Below are 26,962 nucleotides of genomic sequence, written 5' to 3'. Positions count from 1 at the left end.
ACTTCCACATTAACTTGTGATGCTATAACTAAACAAGAGAACAAGTGCAAATTTAAACTCACTACATAAAATTACAAACCAGTGTGAATCGAGAAGACATCCTAAGCCGAGTCTTCTGTAGGTACTATAGGCATATATGAAAGTAAGGAGATGTGGTATGATTGCCAATGAGACAACTATCCACAAAAGTTCAACTGAAGTGCATGTTAGCAAATATAGGCAACAGTGAGGCCTTCAACAATGAGAACAATTCATACCATATAGACGGCTATAAAAGGCCCCGACATGAAAAATATGAAACAATACAATTGAGAAAACTAACGGCCTAATTTATAACAAAACAATTTACGAAAAACAAATATGACAGACATGAACCAACAACAACCACATGCGGGGTTAAACATGTTTCTGAGCGCTCAACCCTACTCCAACCTGGGACAGTGGTGTTACAGATCAACATAAGAAAAATTATAAAAATCAGTTGAAAAGGGCTTACCTCAGATCGATACAAAGCAGAAAAAACATTTAACAAAAACACAGACTGGACGTGGAAGGGTATATATGCATCCCTAACAACAAAAATGTTCATCGTTGTTATATCAAAAGGTGCATTGTAGTATATTACATTTTATATAGGAACCCCGTTGGTTATGACGTGACAAAGCGTAATGCAACTGAAAATAATAAGAATTATCATGTATAGATTATAAACAGGCGCATGCTTTGAAACCTATATAACGTAATTATACTTCAAAATAAATGCATACAATATAAGGTCAATGTCATAAATTTGAGATCTGCAATTCAAACAAAAAATTCTTATCTTAGCAATAAAATATAATATTCTATATTCAATATTAAACATTTGTAGGCTGATATTTTCTATTCCTAATTTTGCTTCATGTTAAAAAAAAAAAAGTTAGTTTCAAACAAAATTACCACATAGCAATGAGCATGGAAAAATGGAAATAAATGGAAAAGTAAATTTATAAATTTACATCCTATAATGTCTTACATGACGTATTTCTATGTTGTAGGAATACTCTGATAGCATAATGGGACGACCGTTTGATATTCTGCGAGGAGGGAGAGGGACTAGGTGATTTTTCCGGATTGACTACTCATTTTTAGCTCACCTGGCCAATGAGCCAAGTGAGCTTTTCTCATCATTGGCGTCCGTTGTCCGTTAACTTTTACAAAAATCTTCTCCTCTGAAACGACTGGGTCAAATTTAACCAAACTTGGCCACAATCATCATTGGGGTATCTAGTTTTAAAAATGTGATCGACGACCCCTCCTGCCAACTATGATGGCTGCCATGGCTAAAAATAATACATAAGGGTAAAATATAGATTTTGGCTTATATCTCTGAAACCAAAGCATTTAGAGCAAATCTTACAGTATTAAAAAAGGTTTATCTGGTAAAAATGTATCTGCCCTGAAAATTTCAGACGAATCAGACAACCCGTTGTTGGGTTTTTTAAGGAAATTTTGCAGTTTTTGGTTATTATCTTGAATATTATAATAGATACAAATAAACTGTAAACAGCAAAAATGTTAAGCAAAGTAGGATCTACAAATAAGTCAAATGACCAAAATTGTCATGTCAATTGACCCCTTAATGAGTTATTGCCCTTTAAAGTAAATTTTTCACAATTTTTTGTAAATTTTGGTAATCTTTTACAAAAATCTTCTCCTCAGAAACTACTGGGCCAAATTTAACCAAACTTGGCCCCAATTATAATTAGGGTATCTAGTTTAAAAGATATGTTCGATGACCCCCACTTGTCAACCAACATGGCCGACAATACTAAAATTAGAACATAGGAGTAAAATGCAGATTTTGGCTTATAGCTCTGAAACTAAAGCATTTACAGTGGTAAAAATGTTCATCAGGTAAAAATGTATCTGTCCTGAAATTTTCAGACGAATCAGACAACCCGTTGTTGGGTTGCTGCCCCTGCATTGGTAATTTTAAGGAATTTTTGCAGTTTTTAGTTATTATCTTGAATATTATTATAGATAGAGATAAACTGTAAACAGCAATAATGTTCAGCAAAGTAAGATCTTCAAATAAGTCAACATGACCAAAATGGTCAGTTGACCGCTTAAGGAGTTATTGCCCTTTATAGTCAATTTTTAACAATTTTTTGTAAATTTTTACAAAAACCTTCTCCTGTGAAACTACTGATACAAATTTAACCAAACTTGGCCACAATCCACATTAGGGTATCTAGTTTAAAAAATGTGTCCGATAACGCCGCCTACCAACCAACATGGACGACATGGCTAAAAATAGAACATAGGGGCAAAATGCAAGTTTTGTGTATTATTTTTTTAATCGTTATAGAGAAAATCTGAATGGAGCAAAAATGTTCAAAATAATGAGCTCTACCAATTGTCCATATACGTCAAAACTGTTAGACAAATTCTTTTAGGAGTTATTGCCCATAAATGACAAATTTTACCATTTTTTTTTCATTTTTGCCTATTATCACGAAAACTATGATATATAGAGAGAAACATTTTTTTTCCGTTATGCCTTATATGATTCAAATTGTAATAGATAAATGGACACTTTGAATCACAAAAATGATCAGCAAGGCAAGATCTATTAAAAAGTCAATTGTTGCCGATATAGTTAGTAGACTGTCACTCTTCATAGGAGTGAATGCCCTTAAATGAGGATTTTTTTTACCCTCTTTTGTGTTTTGAGCAAAAACTAAAGAAGATAGAGAGAAACTAAACAGACTAAAAGATCAGTAATACAAGATCAACAAAATAGAGATTTTTTTCATGAAGTCTATTCTCGTCTACAATGTTAGAGAGTGTCCTTTGTTTGATATGCACATAGACCAAGGTGAGCGACACAGGCTCTTTAAAGCCTCTACCAGTTATCTGTTGCTAGCCTACGAATGCTTTTTTTTTCCTCTCGCGAAAATTTACTTTCACTTATGTTCACAATTAATGCCTGCTTTTAGTGTTGCAAATTGTTCATTTTTATCCTGTTTAGAGCAAACTCGTTTATTTCCAGCTCTTTTCAGGCCATGACATTTATTTAAAAATATCCTGCTCACCCGCCCCCTTTTTAATCATATGAGCTATTTTTTCCGCTGAAATAATACCACGGTCAATAACCGATAAGATTACACCTTGAATTTTTATAAAAACAATACATGCATGGTTTCGTTTTCGTTTCGATACTTGAGAATGATTTTCCGAAAATTTAAATGTCATTAATTATCTGCACTTGACCCTATACATACGTGGTTCTATTTTTAAGAAATATATTAAAGTGTTTTATTTTTAAATTAAACTTTCAAAAATTGTCTAAGTATATCATAGTTTAATATTAACACTATCTCTTGTATACATGTCACGTGTTAAGTTAAACCAGAATGCGTCAGTTTGCTAATATTTTGCAGACGTACATTGCAGCAGAAATAAAACTCGACACAGATTGAGACATTACAATTTATCGCACCTCGAGTAAATAGTCACATTGTGATTGGTTTAACGCCGTCACGTGGTGACCCCCTATGGGCCCGTAGGGGGTCAGTAGATTTCATAGGGGGTGTCATGGCGGCGATAGGAGATGACTGATGTGCCGCTTGGAATTTCCAGAACGGTATTTTAAACGCAATACGTTATCGATTCAAGTAATTATTTGGGAGTTGTCCCCCGTTGATCAGTACTTTAATTGAAGTTATCTCCCGTTTCAAACAACATGTGACGTCATATTTTCGTCTGCAACAAAATGGAGAGATTCGGGACGTCAACACGTCAGGACATTGACGATTAAAGACGGAACATTCACTCCGAATAGACACAAAAAAGTAACACCCTATCTGCAAAATTGTTCAGGGAATATCTTACTAGTAAAAATCATGAAGCTGACTTTGAAAGCTTTACAACACAACGTTTGGATGAAGCGTTATCTCATTTCTACCTTGATGCTAGTCTAGTCCAAATAATTATGACGTCTTGAAAGGCTATTTCAATTTTTTTCTGTGACGCCTTCCTACGACAAAATTTAGTTGCAGAGGGATTGTCGTCATGACCAGACCTGTGTATAAAGATTGTCAGCTAACGGATTTAAATTTTCGTCGTAGGAAGGCGTCACAGAAAAAAAATAAAATAGCCTTTCAAGACGTCATAACTATTTGGACTACCTTGATGCTAGAAAAACAGATGGTTCCATGTATAAAACCTCTTCCCTGGAATCGATTCGACATGGCTTGAATCGCCACCTTAAAGCACCTCCAAACAATAAGGACTTTGACATTATTAAAGATGCAGCATTTCGATATGCAAACATGAGCTTTGTCGCTGCAAGGGCCGAACTGAAACAAGCAGGTAAGGAAACGTTGAACACTATCCAATTATCCAGGAATCTGACAGGGAGAAGCTGTACAAGTCAGTCTACTTTTCTACACAAACCCCCACAGGACTATTTAACAAAGTCGAGTATGATATAAGACTGTATTTTTGCCGACGAGGTGCAGAAAATATGCATACAATGACCAAGTCAACTTTTGCTTTGAAAACAGACCCAAATACAGGAATGAGATACATCGAAAAGATTTAAGATGAATTAACCAAAAACCATAGAGGAAATGATAAGGAGACAACAAGTGGAGTCATGCCAGAAGCTACAGGTACATTAGTTTATATATTTGATAATCATCAGGCTTGGTTAGTAATATATCATTAATTACAACCCCCCCCTCTCCTCCAAAAAAATAATAATAAAAAACAACCCCAAAATATTGGGTAATTTAAAGTTAAAGAGTCCCACCCCCGAAACAAACACAAAATGAAAATGTAACCTGATTATCCACAGACCATCTAATATCTTATTTGACGTGTCGTGAAGTGCAAAAGCATGGAATGGTTTGTATTTTTACTTTTCAATCATCAGTGACTGCAGCACAAAAAAAAAAAGAAATGTCAACATTTTCTACATATTTGTATACTTTAAAATGTTTTTTTTTTTTTACTATAACTATATCATATAGAATTTTGTATTCCAGGCTCAATGTATTGTCCAGTGGAATCCTTTATAAAGTATACAGACAAGCTGCACCCTGATTGTGATAGGTAAGTGAATTTAACAATAAATAAAAGCTACAATCGTCAAACAATTTTAAACACAATCATAAGAACAAAAATCCCAAAAAACATGAAAAAACATGGGTAAATAAAAAAAAAAAAACACAGCTGAAAAAATTCACCAAAAGTATATTAAAGAAGGTATGTGTCATAATTGTTTATAAATGACGAGAAAAGCCAGATTTTTTTAAAGTTAATTCTTCATTTTATTTTTCATTTAAACAAAATTTAGATTGTAACAGCGTCCAAGGGACTGCTTTGTTGCTGACGACAACGAAATATGGTATTACAACGCACCTTTTGGGGAGAAAAAGCTGAAAACATTTATGAGTGACTTGAGTTTGTCATGTAAACTTAGCCAGAAATATACAAATCATTCCATAAGAGCAACGGGAGCTTCAATTTTGTCAAAAAATAAGTTTAATGATGCTCAGATAATGTCTGTTACCGGTCACAAATCCGTACAATCTCTATCCGTTTATCAACGGGTAGACACGCAAGAAAAGTTCCAAATGGGACAAACTCTGGGAGTAACTATGGGAGCTGTGCCAGCCCAGATAGAGGCTTTACCAGCACCCCCTATTAGACCAGCACTACCAGCACCTCCTGTAAGACCAGCACTTACTGAAAATGGATCTATGGCACCTGTTCTTATTGAAGCAAACACTCCGCAGAGTTTGCATTCCGATTTCGAAGGATTCGATTTGAACGCTATATTAGGGGACTTTGATTATAATGAATCATCCATTACTGTTAGCAACACAAGACAAGCTGCCGGTCCACAATTATTTTACAAATGTAAAGTGACAATCATTCAAAATCTAACATTGAACAAATGACATTCATTCCGAATTGTATTTTCAAAAAAGAAAATACTCTAAATACTTGTTAGTAGTTGTGTTCATAAATTCCTATTGTTATTGTTATTATTTTTCATTGTTAAATTTTTATATTTTATACTAAACTTGGCAGAAAACGCTCTCTGTGCGATAAATTCGTTATACGGTTCGCTACTGACCCCCTACACATATATTCCATAAAGTCATACCATAATACAATAGATAACGAATGTAACATGTGTAAAAATAGCTATAAAAATTTTTTTCGCTGGCAGAGGAATCCGCCTTTAGAGCCTCAATAATTTGACACACAGGTAAACAAACCACCATGTTTAGTCATCAGTACACTTTTATTACTATTATAGGAACGGGGACCCAGTTATTTCCCCCATTGAAACGCATTGAAAATCATAGTAAATAAATGGGGTGCTGTCCAATAAATAATTTTGATAGCCACCTTGGGACTTCTGTTTCACGTTAGGCATTTGTTTCGAAGTTTCTAAGTGCAATCTCAGTGCCTCATGACCGGCATTCTGTTGCACAATTTTGTTTTGATTGACAACAGGGTAGGTCGGTCTACTTCCGGGGAAGAATAAAGGCTAGAATTTAGGCAATTTACTCTATGTACCGACGCCAGATTACATTTAAATCAATCAAAATTTTTACAGAAATTCAAGCTAGAAAGCCTACCCATTCAAATAAATCTACATTCAGTTACAGAACTTGTGTAATAATAAAACTACACCATTTTAAATAAAAGTTATATATTTTTTTTAAGAACTACATTCGTGGGTACCGGACTGGTTGCCGTAACTGGGATCCTATTCCTGTCAGACTTTAATTTTTTTTCCAGACTTTAAACTGCACTTTTAAAATAAAGATATACATCTCAGTAGTTATTGTGCAAAGTTTCAATAGATTTGATCTAACAGTTACAGAGTTATTGATCCTTATCTATGACATCTCAAATACCAGAAAATTGATTGGATAAAATCATAAATTCATGAAGAAAATATGCTTAAAATCAGCAAAACTTTTTTATTTTAAAAGATATTTACATTCTGTAAATTGCACATGGTAGATAAATTCATTTTTGATATGGAAATCTAGTTAAAAAAAAATTCTGCTAAAAAAAATTTATTATAATTATTTTTTTAATTAAAAAAAAAATCTTATAAGAATTACATATGCAAAGAAGCATACCCCATAACAAGGGTATAAATCATGAGACTTAGTCTTCAAACAGTCAGCTAAGTTCATTTAATATACAAAAGAAAAGGCTAGATGCAGAGAAGTTCTCACTTGTAGCTAAAACCAGTCAAGACGGCACCTCCTACAGTTTAACAAATGTCGAGGGAAATCCTGGATCTGCCTGAATGCTTAATGCAACTGTGCGTTGTTATACTTGTGACTGCTCTAAATGTCCCACTAGTTCATACGTGTGTGGTGGTGGACACTCAAACTGTTGGTGGCTCATAGGAAATCCATGTACTTGGGTCCAAACAAGTTAACCAACCTGAATATGGATAACAAAGACAAGTTAATAATGCAGGAACTTTTAAAAATGAAACTTAGCGAAGAAGCATTAATGAAAATGAAATTTAATAATAACACTCAAAAAGGTAATCTGTTAACAGAGCACGAAGTGTTTCCTTACCAAAGAATATGAACTTTTCTAGAAATTTGAAGGGAGGGAGGGCATCATCAATAATTCACACTTTGAATAATGGTACAGCTTATTCCTTCTGACAAAAAGCAGAATGTATTGGTTTTAAAATCTCAAAAGGTTCATTAAAACACTTCGACCAGATGTAAAGGGAGTGTGAACGGAACAAAGTAAACCAAAATACTCCAGAAAGGAAAAAGAAAAATTTACAACGCTCCGGACAGAAGACTAAGGTTCATGTGGAAGAAAAGGATCGAAGTAAACGTACAGATAGATATAAAAAAGGGCAACCTGATCCAAAACTTGATGCTGCATTTGTAAAAGCATAATGGACGATCATTCATATGGTAGAGTAATACCTGCTAAGAAGAATATACATACCAGAAGCTGTTCTTCAAAAGTTCCAAAATCAAGGAAGATATAGCTGCATTCATCTACTGCTGAAAAAGATACAGACAAAATTAACGGTCCTTTTAAGGACCACCAAAATCTTTAAAAAGGAGTCTAAAATTGTTGTACATTCAGTTAAAATTGTTTATATAAGCTATAGCCCTACCCCTTATATATCTTCAAAAAAAATCCAGGCCCAAATCCTTAAAATTGGAGAGCCCCTGGCAAAATTTTCTGAGTTTACAAAATATTCTGTCGTTATTTATGTGATGCGGCTCTTCATTAATGTGAGCCGCATTCCCACACAAACTTTTATGACACATAAAATGGCATAAAGTGTTTTATTTAATATTTAAAACTTATCAAAAACTAATTAAAATCCATAAAACTGAATCTATGGACTTTTTTCTTTTCTAGGTCCCAGAAATAGGATACTGGAAAGAAATAAGCCCATATTTTCCATCTTTTGTTGTCCCCTGATCCCATATAAGACATGTGTTATTTCTTGCCAGGTGGCTCTTTTCTAATATTCTTTGCTGATATTATTCGAAAAATCCCTCCATTTTAACTTACAAGTGTATGAATACATAATACCATCAAAATGACCTTACTGTAACCCCTTTTGAAACTTTAAATTGAAAAACAAACTTTTTAAAAATTTCATAAATTTAAATTTCAATTTAATTTAAAAAGTTTAATTAAAATTTTGAAAATAATTACTGTTTTCCTTATTGAATTTTGAAGTTGCTGGCCAAATTTCATCTATGTAACTCCACAAGTAAGCTTACAATTGCAGATTGAAGTGTTCAAAATATGCCCTCTGATAGGAACGGGGACCCAGTTATTTCCCCCATTGAAACGCATTGAAAATCATCGTAAATAAATGGGGTGCTGTCCAATAAATAATTTTGATAGCCACCTTGGGACTTCTGTTTCACGTTAGGCATTTGTTTCGAAGTTTCTAAGTGCAATCTCAGTGCCTCATGACCGGCATTCTGTTGCACAATTTTGTTTTGATTGACAACAGGGTAGGTCGGTCTACTTCCGGGGAAGAATAAAGGCTAGAATTTAGGCAATTTACTCTATGTACCGACGCCAGATTACATTTAAATCAATAAAATTTTTTACAGAAATTCAAGCTAGAAAGCCTACCCATTCAAATAAATCTACATTCAGTTACAGAACTTGTGTAATAATAAAACTACACCATTTTAAATAAAAGTTATATATTTTTTTTAAGAACTACATTCGTGGGTACCGGACTGGTTGCCGTAACTGGGATCCTATTCCTGTCAGACATTAATTTTTTTTCCAGACTTTAAACTGCACTTTTAAAATAAAGATATACATCTCAGTAGTTATTTTGCAAAGTTTCAATAGATTTGATCTAACAGTTACAGAGTTATTGATCCTTATCTATGACATCTCAAATACCAGAAAATTGATCGGATAAATGTAATTTTATAGAAGGAAAAAGGGGGATTAATGAACAAATTATTACTATACACTCGCATACTTCTGAAAAGATTTGCATTTGTAAGCTGTCTATAGATAATGTTAAATTATTTCAGGAGTTTCAATTAATTTAGGAGAAAAAAAAAGATTATAAACAGTTTAGTTGTCGACGCCTACTACTACAAAACATGGTGATTATTTTTGTAGATTTGGTACTTCAGTTTCGACTCAAAATTTCCTATTGAAATTGTTCGATGCCAAATATTTAGGAGAAGATTGTATTTGTACTTTATGTAATTGTGGTGATATTGACGACGCGATTCATTATATTATAGCAAGGATTTGTACAAATCCTTGATTATTGAATGTTCGGCAATAGACGAGAGTAGACAAACCCTATTTAAACGGGGTTTTGATCTCCAAGGACGCCACTTTTTATATCGAATAAGATCTATATTTCTTAACGTTTTCAAAAGAAATAACTTGAATTGAAAATTTCCCGACTAAGATTTCTTATATTTCTAAATGGCTTCAATTATTACATACAAAACGAAAAATTTATTTAACTTTTTTTGTAAAAACAATATTCATGTATTTTTTTTTTTATTTTTCCAAGGAAACGTTGTTTTTTTTTTGTTTGTTTGCAAAGTTTACTTGTATGTGTTTATAATCAGTCCTAATTATTAAAGATCAAACGACCTAATCAAAATGATGATTGGTATTGAATATGATCATCGGTTATGCTTGACGTATCCCAAATAACGGCGTGTGTCGATACAAACTTAAATAACTTCTTTAATGTTGGTTTGATTTAACAAAACCAAAATAATAAGATCAAAAATTAAATTATCTATAGAATGTATACCCTCAACGCTCACTTAAACATATATACATGTCCTGAGTGACTTTTTATGTCCTGTCTGCACTCAAGAGGTCCTGAGCGGTTTTTAGACGTACCGTTAATTTATAGGCATATATTTGAAGCTGTTCTTAATTAGGTACATATCTATAGATATAGGAAGATGTGGTATGAGTGCCAATGAGACAACTATCCATCCAAGTTACAATTTATAAATATCCATTATTGGTCAAGGTACGGCCTTCAACACGGAGCATTGGCTCACACCGAACAGCAAGCTATATAGGTATACATGTATCAGACAAAAAGACTTTCCAATGAACTTAGTTCTAGTTATCTTAGGTCCTAGTTACAGGCACTTGTCCCAAAAAAAAATTCCCTATATATATACTTCTTATGTTATATTAAGGTATATAGGAAACAAAATTCTGACACAAGTGCCTGTGGTCCTAGTGTGAAATAAATTCACTGGGAATTGGCCTTTTTAAACACATCTATATATACGTTTTTTCAAGGGTTTGTACATGTAAAGTGAAATAATGTGTACTCAATGCGTAGTTACATAAGTTTATTTGCTACTTTTTTTCTTGTTTATTTTATATAAATGATTTTTTTTTTAAATTAATATTTTTTTCTTCGAAAATTTTGTATTGTTGCAATAGGGAATGGAAACAGATACTTAACTACATTTAACAAAAGAAATTTTGTGTAATGTCATCAATCTGCACTACACATAGACAGGATGTTCTCTAGAAAACTATGGTATTTCTAATACGTTATTCACACCCCAGGGTACACGCACTGTCGTAATGGAAAATTACTGCATGCCTTAATTACCTGTAATCAGCCATGCAACAAATCAGTTGACTGACCATGTCATTACAGTTTAAAAAGTTTTTCCTCAAATCAAAATGGAATATTCATTTTAACTTTAAAGTTTAAAACTTTAAAAGGTATACTTTGACATAATTATGAAGTAAAACAATTTAACAATTTAATAATCGGATTTTTCCAAAGATTAAGATACAATTATACTTACTATTCTGGGACTGACAGATATATCACAGGCACTTGTCTCAGAATTTTTTTCCTATATACCTTTATTAAAGTATATAGGAATTTTTTTTTTCTGAGACAAGTGCGTGTGAGATATATACATGCATAAGTCCCAGATATATATAATTGTAAATCAAAATGATTTACATAATTACTGGGAAATAATACAATGTTTCAGTTATGCTGATGTCACAAATACACATGAATTATTTGATGATGCATGCGGGAATTTCTTATCTAAATGCATGACGGTGACCACAGACATATATATATATCCATTATCTGATTCTATAATTTCTTGAGAAAAAAAATCAGAAATGAAGTCAGAGGGAAGTGAAACAAGCATTTAGCTTTTATTAAAAATTGTTGGGAAAACAATAAAATACGACACTGAGTTTTGAAAAAAAAGTTTATGATTGGTCTTGATTTTATTTTTTTTAATAAAGATAGAAACATTTTTTTGACCCAAGATAAAAAAAACAATGCCCCCTTTTTAGCCACACCGACACACGCCGATGAATAGAGAATTCCAAGTAGGGTCACAAGGTCACATTTTAAAACTTTTTCATTCGCCCAGTCGGCTCAAAAAGCAATTTTGACTGGCACTGTTTTAGTCGAATCATATTTGTGCAGTTCAGGTTGCAAAGTGGCAGGTCGAATTTGACCATGTTGACAACGGTCCTAAAAAAATATCCGAAAAAACGTTGAATCAAACAATATGAACCTACGACAAGTTTTATATTGTAATACTGACACACACCAGTGTGCTAACTATGCCGGGACTTGATATACATGTACACGTATCATTAAGTTACAGTACTGTTAGGATTTGCCTGCCTTTTTACAGGGACTTTCTATACTAACTGTTGGTATAGACTGTCCCTGGCTTGAAAGTATGGTTCTCTGCTCAGCAACGGATGCGTGATTAGCAAATCAAATATCTTGTAGCAGTAAAATACACAAATATATAATACCTTAATTCAGGAGCACAGTCTGTCTTTACCGTAAATAACTTCGAGATTAATATGTAAGTTTACTTTGCTAATCGATGTTCCTGTAATTCAGATTTATATTTATTTGTGAGACCCCCCGTCACTATGTATATTCACTCAAAGAAATGGGTTCTCCGTTACTGGGAAAATCTAATCTGATTCAGGATCAATTTAACGGTTACACTCCCCTATCACCAGTGATTCTTTGTTGTAAGCTGACATTCTGAAAAAGATATGCTGTTGACTATCAATGTGCATGATTAGTTACAGATGTCGACTCGGACTACTGCAAAAGACAATAATTCAGTTCACTACATGATTTAGATTGAATAGTGGTTCGGTTAATCCCCTCTCCCCCAAACAAGTAAGAATTAGGTTACATCTTTTGGTAGTCCAAATAATTATGACGTCTTGCAAGGCTATTTAATTTTTTTTTTCCTATGACGGCGTCCCAGAAAAACGTAAAAATAGCCGTGCAAGACGTCATAATTATTTGGACTAATCTTTTGACAAATATGGTCGTACCACAGGGGTTTGTTACAATTTGCCGGGTTTTCTATCCTTTATACGAACCCTAAAAAACTTCCCAGGCCAGGTGATAAAAAATCTGTCGCCCCTTTTTATCCCACCAGAAAATCAAAAGGTTGTCTCCTTACACCTACATGACAAAAACATGTACAAATATGGTATCATTGCCAATGTGACGGCTCTTCAACAGAAACTAAAGACGTAGAAGTTAACAGTTCCTAGGTCAAAGTGAACTGCCTATTTAAGCAGTTCATTGGCAGTTTTATAGCAGTATCTTGAATTTGTAGCTGTTTTAGGGCAGTACAAAGCAGTTTTGATTTAGGCAGTTTAAAATAACTGCCTACAAGTAGATAGCAGTTAATTTAAGCAGTTTAAATATTTCAAAGCAGTTTTGTGAAGGTTATAATTGTCTTCCAGCAAAGGTTGGCAGTTATTTTATAAAATTAGCAGTTTGATTTGTAAATTATTTCTTGGCAGTTGCATCAAACAGAGTTAATGTGATTTAGATAACAGTGGTCTTGTAGAAATATGCCATCTGTTTACAATTGCACTCTCTGTGGTGGACACAGGAAGTATTATCTTCGCTGAAATGTAGGGCACATGAAGGAGAACACTTATCTTAATATATATTGTTTGGCAATTACTACCACTTTTAATAAAAATAACTTATTAAACAAAAATGGATATTTTTTTATTTATATAATTTATCACATTTTAAAGATTCAGGCACTTAATTGCTAGTAATCTTTAAGGGAACACTTCAACAGAATCAAACAACTCCTTAAACATCCCCATGCATTGCAATATCATAAAATTTGAATTTGGAATATAGGAAGACAACAAGAAAGACGTGTCTTCTTACATGAACAAAATGAAATTTTACTTGGGATATAATATATACTTGGAAATAGTTCTTTTCACATTGCATATTAAAGATGGGCCTTGTCTCAATGGCAATTTTTGAAGATTATAAGCATTTTAATTGTGTGAATTTTGGATTACATCTTAATTAATTTTGGTAAGTGCAAAAAATTAGATTCTATTTTTTTGATTTTTTGAAATTGTACTTTCAATGTTTTATTCAACATACATTTTTATCATAACAATACAATAATGACATGTATGATATATTTATGTATAATAGCTTAATTCTTATTTTCGCTCCTCATAATTGTGACAGTCCAGCTGGATTACGTGTCATGTATTTATAAAGATTATATCAGAATAAAATTGATTCGGTTTACAAATATACTTAATCATATTAATATTTAAGAGTCTTCTTACTAATCAGGTAATATAACAAGTAATTAATTTCAAGTATATCATTGTATATAAGATTGCATGAATCTTGATTTCCATTTTATCAGATGACTTAATTGAAACTTTAATTACATGTTGCACCTCTGACATCAATATTTAATTGTAATACATAAAAGCTAAACATATTAACCATGAATTTGGATAACATAGAAGATATATTTTTGTTTTTGATAATTATTACATGTTATTGTTACTTTTTTAACAGCTACTAGTATACATAATGCATAAGATCATGACCATATTTGCATTTTCCTAAGCAGTTATTTCCCAGTTTTATATGAATACTAATTAACTAGAAATCATATTTGTGCAGTTCAGGTTGCAAATTGGCAGGTCGAATTTGACCATGTTGACAACGGTCCTAAAAAAATATCCGAAAAAACGTTGAATCAAACAATATGAACCTACGCAAGTTTTATATTATAATACTGACACACACCTATGTGCTAACTGTGCCGGGACTTGATATACATGTACACGTATCATTAAGTTACAGTACTGTTAGGATTTGCCTGCCTTTTTACAGGGACTTTCTATACTAACTGTTGGTATAGACTGTCCCTGGCTTGAAAGTATGGTTCTCTGCTCAGCAACGGGTGCGTGATTAGCAAATCAAATATCTTGTAGCAGTAAAATACACAAATGTATAATACCTTAATTCAGGAGCACAGTCTGTCTTTACCGTAAATAACTTCGAGATTAATATGTAAGTTTACTTTGCTAATCGATGTTCCTGTAATTCAGATTTATATTTATTTGTGAGACCCCCCCCCCCCCCCCCCCCCCGTCACTATGTATATTCACTCAAAGAAATGGGTTCTCCGTTACTGGGAAAATCTAATCTGATTCAGGATCAATTTAATGGTTACACTCCCCTATCACCAGTGATTCTTTGTTGTAAGCTGACATTCTGAAAAAGATATGCTGTTGACTATCAATGTGCATGATTAGTTACAGATGTCGACTCGGACTACTGCAAAAGACAATAATTCAGTTCACTGCATGATTTAGATTGAATAGTGGTTCGGTTAATCCCCTCTCCCCCAAACAAGTAAGAATTAGGTTACATCTTTTGGTAGTCCAAATAATTATGACGTCTTGCAAGGCTATTTAATTTTTTTTTCCTATGACGGCGTCCCAGAAAAAAGTAAAAATAGCCGTGCAAGACGTCATAATTATTTGGACTAATCTTTTGACAAATATGGTCGTACCACAGGGGTTTGTTACAATTTGCCGGGTTTTCTATCCTTTATACGAACCCTAAAAAACTTCCCAGGCCAGGTGATAAAAAATCTGTCGCCCCTTTTTATCCCACCAGAAAATCAAAAGGTTGTCTCCTTACACCTACATGACAAAAACATGTACAGATATGGTATCATTGCCAATGTGACGGCTCTTCAACAGAAACTAAAGACGTAGAAGTTAACAGTTCCTAGGTCAAAGTGAACTGCCTATTTAAGCAGTTCATTGGCAGTTTTATAGCAGTATCTTGAATTTGTAGCTGTTTTGGGGCAGTACAAAGCAGTTTTGATTTAGGCAGTTTAAAATAACTGCCTACAAGTAGATAGCAGTTAATTTAAGCAGTTTAAATATTTCAAAGCAGTTTGATGAAGGTTATAATTGTCTTCCAGCAAAGGTTGGCAGTTATTTTATAAAATTAGCAGTTTGATTTGTAAATTATTTCTTGGCAGTTGCATCAAACAGAGTTAATGTGATTTGGATTTTAGTTTTATATGAATATTAATTAACCAGAAGCAGTTTAATATGAATATTCATGAACTGAAAGCAGTTTTTAGTACCTAATTTAAATATTTCGTGAAAATAACTGCTAAGAAACTGCCTAAAGCAGCTAAGAAACTGCCTAGAGCAGTTAAGGAACTGCTTTGAACTGCCAGAATAACTGTGAAGGTTTAGGAAAACTGCTTATTTTTGTATATGAAGTAACTGGTTAATTTTTGAAGGTTAAGAACTGCCAAGCATCAGAAACTGCTAAATATGTGAACTTGAAAGGCTAAGAAACTGCCAGGAAACTGCCTTCCACTTTGACTTGGGTAACTATATAGGTCACCGTACAGATTTCAACAATGGGCTAAAAAGCCAAACTGCGTAATAAGCTACAAAAGGCCAAAATAGATAGACAATATCTGACAAGGGTAGAAATGTTCAAAATGTTGACAAAAAATCTACCGTCCATTTGCATCACAACTGGCAGCTGACTCATAGGAGTTGTTGCCTTAAATACAGATTTTAACCAATTTTTTTTCTTCATATTTCTTGAGTTTGCCTTTTTATCTCAAAAACTGTAATATTTAAAGAGAAACTTAAATCTTATTAAAAAGTATTGCTTTTCAATGATGATTTTGATCCAGTTTTTGCAAAAACTTGGAAACTTTAAATCTTGGATAAACTCCTTAAATTATACTGCCTGGTCTCGTGGTAGCGTGTTCACCTCAAGTGCAGAAGGTTGTTTTTTTTTAACCCAATCGGGTAAAACCAAAGACTTTAAAGTTGGTATTTGCTGCTTCTCCCCTAAGCAGTACTATTAAGGAGTAAGAGCAAATACTGGTTTGTTCAGAGTCAGAATAATGTGTCAAGGTAAGGTGACATGTCTCTCTGAGAACTAGTGTAAGAGATAAATTAGTCCTGGTAAAAATTGTCTGGTCAGACAAATATAACTAGTTTAATAAGTCCATGGATACATAATTTACTAGTATATTTAGTCTGATGCCAGTAATTTATGTCCCCAGACTAATTTTCCTAGTCCATGACATCACTATTCCTAGGTAAAAATGTCCATGTCCTTTACTTTACTGTAGGACAATGTATATTAAAAGAAATAATTCACATATTACAAACAATGGAATTTTTAATTCTCATGTTTTAATGTTGGTTAACAGTTGTGCATTAACATGATTTTAAAAGTGTTAACTTACTTCTTAAAAGCTTAATATTTAGAAGGTAGAAGACCTGGACCATTCATACTTATATAAATGCCTTATGTTATGAAGTTTCCGTTTGTTATATGTTCATTGTCCTTGACCTCATTTCATGGTTCAGTGACTACTTGGAAAAAAAGTTAAGATTTTTAGTATGCTTAATTTCTCTCTTATAATGAGTATTAGGATAACTATATTTTGTATGTGCGTACCTTGCAAGGTCCTCATGTTCGTCAGACAGTTTTCACTAGGCTTGACCTTATTTCAGTGAACAAGGTTAAGCTTTTGTGGTGACGTCCATATCTCAGATACTATAAGCAATAGGTCTACTATATTTACTTTAGTGTATGAAATGATTGTAAGGTGTGCATGTCCAACTGGCAAGTGTTATGTGACCTGGACCTCATTTTCATGGTTCAGTGGTTATTGTTAAGTTTTTGTGTTTTGGTCTGTTTTTCTAGTACTGTATGCACCATGTCAAGTTTATTTGGTGTATGAAAATGTTTAAGGATGTACATGTTATTCTGGCATGTTTTATTCGACCTTAACCTCATTTTTATGGTTCATTGCTCAATGTTATTTTTTTGTTTTTGGTCAGTTTTAACTATTTTCTTATTTTCAAATTAGCAATAGGTCAACTATATTTGGTGTATGGAATGATTGTAAGGTGCATATGTCTGACTGAGAAGTTTCATCTTACTTTGACTTTATTTTCGTAGTACATTGGACAATGTTAAGTTTTTGTGGTTTGGTCTATTTTTCAGATACTGTAAGCAAAAAGGCCCCTATATTTGGTGAATGAAATGATTGTAAGATGCACATGTCTGTCTGGCATGTTTTATATGACCTTGACCTCATTTTCATGGTTCATTGGTCAATGAAAAGTTTGCATTGTTTTGTCAGTTTATCATATGCTTTAAGCAGCAGGTAAATTATATTTGGCGGATGTAACGATTGTAAGGTTTGCATGTCTGTCTGGCAAATTCATATAACCATGACCGCTTTTTATGGTTCTTTGGTCAATGCTAAGTTTTCTTGTTTTTTTTCATTTTATCAGATATTATAAGCATATGTCTACTTGTTGTTGTATGAAATGACTGCAAGGTGTCATATAAAAATAAGAAGATGTCTGTCTGCCAAGGTTAATATTACTGTGACCTCATTTTCATATAATATTGATAATATTAAACAGCAAAAATGATGAGCAAGACAAGATACAAATAATCCAAAATTGTCAGTTGCCTACTTGAATTAAGTAATATTAGTTATTGCCATTAAATGATTATGTTTACCCTTTTATGTGTAGGGCAAGAACATTCAAGATAAAGGGAAACTATAAACAAAAGAAATTATTAACAAAAATAGATTTACAGACGTCAACAAAGCCCAAATGGTAAGTCCATTTGTATAAAAGTTATTGCCCTTGAATAATGATTATTATGACAATAAGATGTGGTATGATAAATGAGAAAACTATACACCAGAGTTCAATTAAGTGGATGTAAGCAATGCAATTACTTATTAGAAGCCAATAATGACCTGTAAATAATGAGAAAACCCATACCCTATACATGATATAGTCATCTATAAAAGACACCACAAACAAAATTTGGAACAAAACATCAATCCAAACTTCAAATATACCAGACTAATTTATAAAAAAAAAAAAGTTATAAAAAATCAAAAATTGACGGACGTGAACCAACATCAACCACTGAACTATGTACAGGCTCCTGATTTTTAGACAGGCAAAATTAAGGCAGGGTTGATATAAAAATAAGAAGCGGTATGATTGCCAATAAGACTTCTCTCCAATAGAGATCAAATGACATTAAATTTAACAAAAAAAGTTCACTGTACAGCCTTCGACAATGAACAAACTCTATACCACATAGTAATCTATAAAAGGCCATGAAATATCAAATGTAAAACAATTCACAAAGGGCATGGCGTCTATCCGTGCTAAACATGCTTGGGGGAGACACCACAAAGGCGAAAGCTAATTGCCCGATTTTTGCACAAAACAATAAACAAACAAGAGGCTCTCAAGAGCCTGAATCGCTCACGTGTAATTTTTTACTTAAATCTTTCATCAATGATTATTTTTGCTTTTCAATATATATTAATGAATGGCTTAAAACTTCTTTTTTTTTTTAGATCTTACTTTGCTGAACATTTGCTGTTTACAGTTTATCTTTATCATTATTAATATTCAAGATAATAACCAAAATCTTCAAAATTTCCTTAAAATTACCAATTAAGTGGTAGCAACCCAACAATGTGTTATCAGATTCAACTGAAAATTTCAGGGCTGATAAAACTTCACATTATGAACACTTTAACCCCATGTCAGATTTTCTCTAAATGCTTCGGTTTTGGAGATATAAGCCAAAAACTGCATTTTACCCCTATGTTCTATTTTTAGCCATTGCGGCCATGTTATTTGACGAAACAGTAAATAAAACATAACCTTTATTCTGGATACCCTAAGCATCATTCAGCTTAAGTTTGGTGGAAATTGGTTCAGTAGTTTTTTGAGAAGAAGACGTTTGAAATAGTTTACACCAGACGGACGAGGACGGACGACGACAGACGCCGTCAAGTGATGGCAAAAGCTCACAGTTCCTTCGGAACGGAAAGGTGAGCTAAAAATAAATATTATATAAAGCAACAATTGACAACCACTGAATAACAGGCCCTGACTTGGGACAGACACTTACAAATTGTGGCATGGTTTAACATGTTTGCTGGCGCAAAATCTTCCTCTAATTAAGGACAGTGGTGTAAGTGTCAGTTCAATATAAAAACTATAAAATCAGTTGAAAAGGGTTTTTTCTGCTCTTGGGTCAGGTTATTTTGATACATTCCCGTTTTCATTCTCAATTTGATTAACTCATTAGAATGCAACAAAGCAGAAAAACAGCTACCAAAAACACAGACCGGATGTGGCTGGAAATTTATTCTTTCCCTTTAACAAAAAGACTCAACATACATATCTATTAGTACTCACAGTTACTGACAGCTAATTCAAAGCATATATCAACTAATAAAATAAACATTATGTGAGCACCCAACCCACCCCTAACCTGGGACAGTGGTTTTAATAACAGCACAACATTTGAACAAACTGTACACATTTGTTGCAGTTGGCTTAACTCAAAAGACTGCAACAAGGCACAAAAACAACTAATATGAAACCATAGACACAAAGCACTGAAATAAGAGTACTTACAATTTTAAATATTCATATGAAAGTTTATCAAAATGCACATAAGCATGATGAAATAGCCATTTTATTGCTGTATTTCTCTTCATTTATAATTACTGAGTTTTGTGTATTTGTAGGTCAGACATCTTGGTTTTCATGATTATCATTCAACAGGTCAATACTGAACAGAAAACTTAAAGTTGGTGTTTTCTACATAGTGTGACTTTTTTTATTAATTTGAAATGGAATGTGTTTTTTCCCTACATAAGAAAGAGGAAATTTCAACATAATGACTATAAACAAAAAGATGTCATATCATCATGATCATAGATACACAAGAACTATGTTGCGCTGTCGTCCCATATGGAATTTACTGATCCCGTATATCTCGTATTAGGTCACTAACACACCATTTAACTAATAATATACCTTTGGTACACCTTTTCACAAACTCCAGGTGGAAGACTGCTTACTTGTAAAGCACTACAACTAATTAAACCACTTATAAGGAATATCCATTCCATATTTTTAAGAACAAAATCTATTCGATGAATAATACGTGTTTCACTTGATGGACATAAGGAAATAAATGAAACCTATTTATAAATATGAAGATTATATATTAAGTTCTTCCTGTCATTTATTGCAAATATTTATATAAATTCCCATCAGTATTAAGTGCTTACAAACATAGGTTTATTAAAAGTATACAACGCCCCCTTTTTTATTATATATATTGAGATTCGATCGAAACATCGATTAATAATTGTTTTGACAAATGAACCTGATTTTACGAAACTGATAATGTAATTTGTATTATATCTATATTTTACCATGCTGAGATTACTTTTAGGGGGTTACTACGCAGTGTTATTTTGTTGAAAAAAGAATGTCTAAAGTATATCTAAGGGAGAAATAAAAAGACGCATGCATATTTTGTGAATGTCGATCTCTATAAGATGTACCCATGAAGACAACTGTAAGGAAATGATAAAATGTAACAGAAATATAAACTCTCTTTGAAAATGATATGCAACGCATTAGGATTTGAGAATATGTTTAAAACGTTCTATATTATGATTTGTTCTTAAAATTAAATGCCCTTAACTTTAGAGTAAAAAGTTGACAGTTTTGAAATTGAATTAAAATTGAATTTAACATAATAACAATATGTAAAACATAATATTTTTATTAAAATCCATTTGAACAACGCTTATAAATGAGCACATATCATTAAAAACACTCAGTAGTAAATGGAATATATACCTTGGATGACTAAATATGGCAGAAGGCGTATAAGGTGGATGCTAGGGGTAAGCAAGAAGTGAAAAGACACAAAAAAAACTTCCACACTTCAGATATCTGAAAGAGCAAGTTAAAACAACAATATAAGTAAAACACAAGAAGTACAAATTTACTTAACTTAAAGAATGATATAACCAACATTAACAAAAAATCAACTATCAAAGAAGGAGTATTTATGCAAAAGATTTTGGTCATACATAACCTCAGTTAAGTGAGATAGCAGCAGGGTGTCAACAAACATTGTCAATGGCGTAAGCCTGTAGAGTTGCAAAAAGAAAGTCCAAAATAAAGTATGTATCGGTTTTTAAAGAGAAACATATGAATGTTTTACCAGATCTCTGGAAGTAAATACCATTAGCCATTAACAACATCAAAATGAGCAAACAAGGGGTGGTAACAGAACTAAAATATGTTAACCCAAGGAAAGCAAATGGCTCGTATTCAATATCATGCAAGATACAAAAAGAAACAGCCAATTAGATAACTCCATACCTAAAGAACATTGAAAAGCTGAAGCCGTTCAAAAATACTGGCAGATTCTATTAAAAGAAGGAGACATAAGAAAGTTTAAACAACTGTCCCGTGAAAACTTTAACAAGGCATTTGACATTGTGCCACATACAAGACTACTAAAGAACCTATATCATTCTAGAATAAAAGGTAAAATCACTGGATGGGTGAAGGAATGACCTACGACAAGTCAACAGAAGGTCCTGGTAGATGCCTCTTACGTTTTTGGTAACGATATAGGGTACAACATCTCACTTCCATTCGAATATTTGCTGATGAAAGTCTATTGTTCTTTGCAGCATCATCCCGATACGACCCAAAAATACAACAGGACGTAACATCATTCGCTAGTTAGTAAGAAAAATAGCTGATGGTTTCCAATACGACATAATAATATATATTTAGGATATGCTAAGGGCAAAAATCCAATCATTTATCTATGCAATATGAATGGCAACGTACAAGACTCAGTACAACAAAACCATACTTTCGTGAAAAAGTTTAAAGCAATCATAGTTGCTCTGGTCAGCTCCAAAGGCGGTTACGCCAGAAGTGTGTGGGAGTCATATTTTATATATTTTATTTTCTAACCATGTCGGTTTGTCTTCTAAATCAAAACTGTGTTGTTAATGTGAATTTTACTGGATTTTAATGAAATAGCTAACCAAATGACATGTTGTAGATTAGAAAATTAATATGCACACAAAGGTCTTAGTCAAACATATTTTCTTTCAGTCGAATGTTTGAAATCACTTTAAGCATGCACTTTGTTCCATCTACCAAAATTAAGCAAACCGAGCTGTGTTTCAAATAGACTGAATTTCAATATCTCAAATAGTCATCAGATGTTTTTGATTCTTACTGATCTTTGTTATGTTGCTGACCAGCTGTTTTTAATTCAATATCACCTTCCTTATATCTTTAAAATTGTCTAATTATATATCAAGACGATAAAAGTAGAGAAAAATGTCCAAAATTAAGGTGAGCGCTCGCAAACATTACCTGTGCCTTGGGTGTAATTCAGTTGTTGTCGTTGGAAGTTGTCTATCGTGTTTGATCTTGTTTTTTGTTTTGTTATCAATCTTCAGGGTAATTATGCTAGGTCCCAACTTTTGACCTATGTTGAAGGCTACGTTGGTTGTGCATACTTTGACGTTTTAGGAAAACAAACATTTTGTCGCTGTCCAATATTTGCATCTAATGTGGACAAACATATTGTCGAGGAGAATATTTACGAATTAAAGTTAAGGAGTAGTCATACCAGACCTCCAATGTTTGATTCTAGGTGTTGGCCTTACGTCAGGTAACCCACCTAGTCCTTTTGGCCACCTGGTGTGGACTAAGTTTTTCTGTATCAACCCATCATGAAAATTCTTGTTTGTTATAATAATGAGTTGTCCTGGAGATGAGAGTGGGAGTTGTTATGTCCTCACCACCTTAAAATCGAGATTAATATTTGTCATTATTTAACATGTTTAAGTTGATAGCATCAAGTTTCAAGCCGAAATTTTCAAGATTAATCCAGATTATACCGATATTAATGTTGATGATAGCAGGATTTTCTTTTTTAGCCAATATCTATGGCAATAATACCAATATTTAAGTTGGACATTTTGAGACAAAATTTGTTTTTTGGAAAAGTAAAAAAACCATATTAGTTTTTTTTATACGAATTCGTACGTCTTATATAACAATAATAATATTACCTATTATAACGGCTAATATATAAAGATTACCTCGATTGGTTTAAATAATGTAAATTGGTATGAAATTAATATACAAATGCAGATATTCGACAAGAACAGAAATAACAATCACTCTTTATTAACTTAAAGGTTTGTTGGCGACAGATTTGTATCAGTCACCGGGACGTCTTGTTGCAACAATTTTTACCAGAGGAATGGAAAATGTGTTGGTAAGATTAGATTGCATTACAGAGAAAACTATATAATTCTGATTTGGAGACAAAAATTCATTAAAATTGTATTTCTATACGTGGAGAAAGTCTTATTGATAAAACAAAATCGAAAGCATCAATAGCCGAAGTGGTTAATGATTTTTACGCAGTTAACCCTTTTCTTCAATGATTGATGGTTCGTAATTAATGAACTACTTTGGAAAAATGTAGGATTTTGACGATATATTACCATTCAATACAAATGATTGTCGTGTTATATGAATGTATCATGCACCTCTACTAATAGTTACAATCCAAATTAGGAACGTAAGTGTGTTATTATGGTCGCTGCAGCAATAATACGTACAATTTAATACTAGACATTTGTAAGACTTTCTATTTGTGGTTTATTCACCTAAAGACGGTTTTATCGTTATGCTGTTGATGTTTCTTTTGTACATTGTTTTATATATTATTTTTCCTCTTGTCGATTTTGGTTTTCAAATCCTGTTTAATTTTTGTTCCCTTGTACAATTTTGATTTACTGCACCGTTATAAAACAGGTTTATTCTCTGCTAGAAATGTCATAAAAGTAATACATACTTTATTAAAAGTGTGGTTTTAATAGGAAATATGATGCATTGGAAGATTTGAAACCAAATGTCTCCTATTAAACGGATATGTATTTGTCTTTTATGATGACAGTCTAAAATGGAAGCGCAAATTGCTTAAACATTTCATTCTTACTAAAATAATAAATTAAACGAAAAACACTTATTTACATCCAATATAACTTCTAAAACTCCACAAATGTCTTTCAGAATGTCCGATTGGCACTTTTTCGAAAGGGGAAAAGTGTGAACAATGCAAGGATGTATACTTCGGTAGAAAATGTGCAGAAACATGCAGATGTAACACCACCACACAAAGGTAATAAGATTATAATTACAGAAGAACTAAAATCGTAGAAATATTATATTATTCATCCCTTATTTGTGTGTACTTCTCCCAAATTCAGTTTACCTGTAAGGTGACTTATATTCCAAAGAAAGCGTCAAGATTATCTACAAGGTCAAGATCAACAATACAGAGCCAAATATGGAAAGTCGAAACTAATCGAGAACGTTCTGATTTCTCAACATGTTTCTTGAATGCTATCAATGATGCATGATATTAGTTAGTGTTGCCCATTACCAGAAATTTATTAAAAAATAAAGCTTAAATGTCTGTCTGCGTGCAAGAGTGACGTAAAAACTTTGTAGGTATAACAGAATACAAAAGGTGATTTTATCGTTTCTGAGCAGTACCTCTGGTTACCTGTATGCACGTAGTAAAACAAATATACTTTAAACTATATATAATCGCTGGATACATTATACCTCATTAACATGATAGTTCAGGGTAAAAACGTGACAAAATACATTGAAGCAAGCATACACATATGAAACAACTGACCGATGTGTGTAAAGCTGTTCATGAAAAGCACAATTGCTTATTATGGGATAAATAAGTACCGTTCCGATACTGTAGGGGGCCGATGTCTAGTGTTAGAAATCCATATGTTCGTGTTAATCAGTAGTTTAATAGAAGAAGTTATATCTTAATGCTTTTTTTTATTTAGAAAATTTGGTGTTGAAGACAAAACCTGTGTTATAGTTGCTATATAATTCATTTACAACGTGTATTAGCTCGGGAAAAATTGTCGACCAACATATTAAATAATGTTTTTGTCAATTACTGAAGACAGAATATTGATTTAAATGTCTAGGTTTCTTCATGATAGAGTGCTGCGTCATTGAGATGTGCTTCTGTAATACATAGAAATTTGATATTCATTGTACAAATCCCAAAAAATTAAAAATAACCTAATTTTTCTAATTTCTCCTAATCTCAACACAGGTGTGATCATGTGACGGGTTGCATTGCTAAATACGGTAAGATCTGTTTCATTACTCAGTCCTTTCAAAATTAAGATAATGATATAGATAAATGAACAGGTTAATATAGTCTGCACACTTTGGTCGTGACATAAACTTGTTAAAATTGACATGTTTGGCCAAAATTACCATTTTACACATACATATAGTATTTTGAACAAAATAGACATAAGCAACAACCTTACGCAAAAAATATTTAACACAAATTAACATCTGTATAAAATATATGTCGTAACAAAATACCCTTTTGGATAAAGCTGTTGGTCATATCTAAATATTTATGACAAAACCTCAAAATAAAGCTATTTTGGAAGTGTAGGCAGTTTTGCAGTATATTGAAGAAGTGTGAAACCAAGATGCAAATATTCAAGACAAAATTTAAAAGATATGAATACTGAAGTATTAGTCTGACAGACTATTTGAAGATGCTTTTGGATAGTTTTATAAAACTTATTGATTTTCTGTTAACTGACCTTATCATACCCTCACAATTTAGAATTGTAGATTCGCATTAGTGTTTACATAAAGAAGGACTTTCATAATGACCCAAACCGACCCTCCATAGTTTGCAAGCATAATTAAGTGTATTTTAAAAACTGAATTAGTTTACATTAATTTTTGTACAGGTTTAATGTTCGGAATTTATAAAAAAAAAAATATATACTATCTCTTTAATTTATTGGACCATGTAGACCATGATCTATTTACAATAATTCACATTTACCAAATTTCACATAAAATCGAACAAAATGAATATACTACTCTAATTATATACAAATTGTTTACAATAAAGCGTAAATTGCTACAATTTTGACATGCAAGTGGAATATTTTGTATTTTCATGGTGTTGGGAAAGGCAGAATACCTTCATAATAAGTTTTATAAAGTTTCCTTCGTTTACCTCTTCTAAAACTACACGTCCTATTGGTTTTGAAAGCAGCAGCATGGTTTA

General features: G+C 32.6%; 1 protein-coding gene across 2 annotated transcripts in view; it reads right to left on the bottom strand.

The window, feature by feature from the left end:
- Nucleotides 1-26,962, bottom strand: part of LOC127713863 (uncharacterized) — a 79,926-nt gene that overhangs the window by 13,100 nt on the left and 39,864 nt on the right. The window lies entirely within an intron of this gene.

The sequence above is a fragment of the Mytilus californianus genome, unplaced genomic scaffold (genome assembly GCF_021869535.1).
Source record: "Mytilus californianus isolate M0D057914Y unplaced genomic scaffold, xbMytCali1.0.p SCAF_82, whole genome shotgun sequence".
NCBI classification, from domain to species: Eukaryota; Metazoa; Mollusca; class Bivalvia; order Mytilida; family Mytilidae; genus Mytilus; species Mytilus californianus.
Note: the sequence above shows the minus strand (reverse complement) of the source record. Positions and strands in the feature narration are given on the sequence as shown.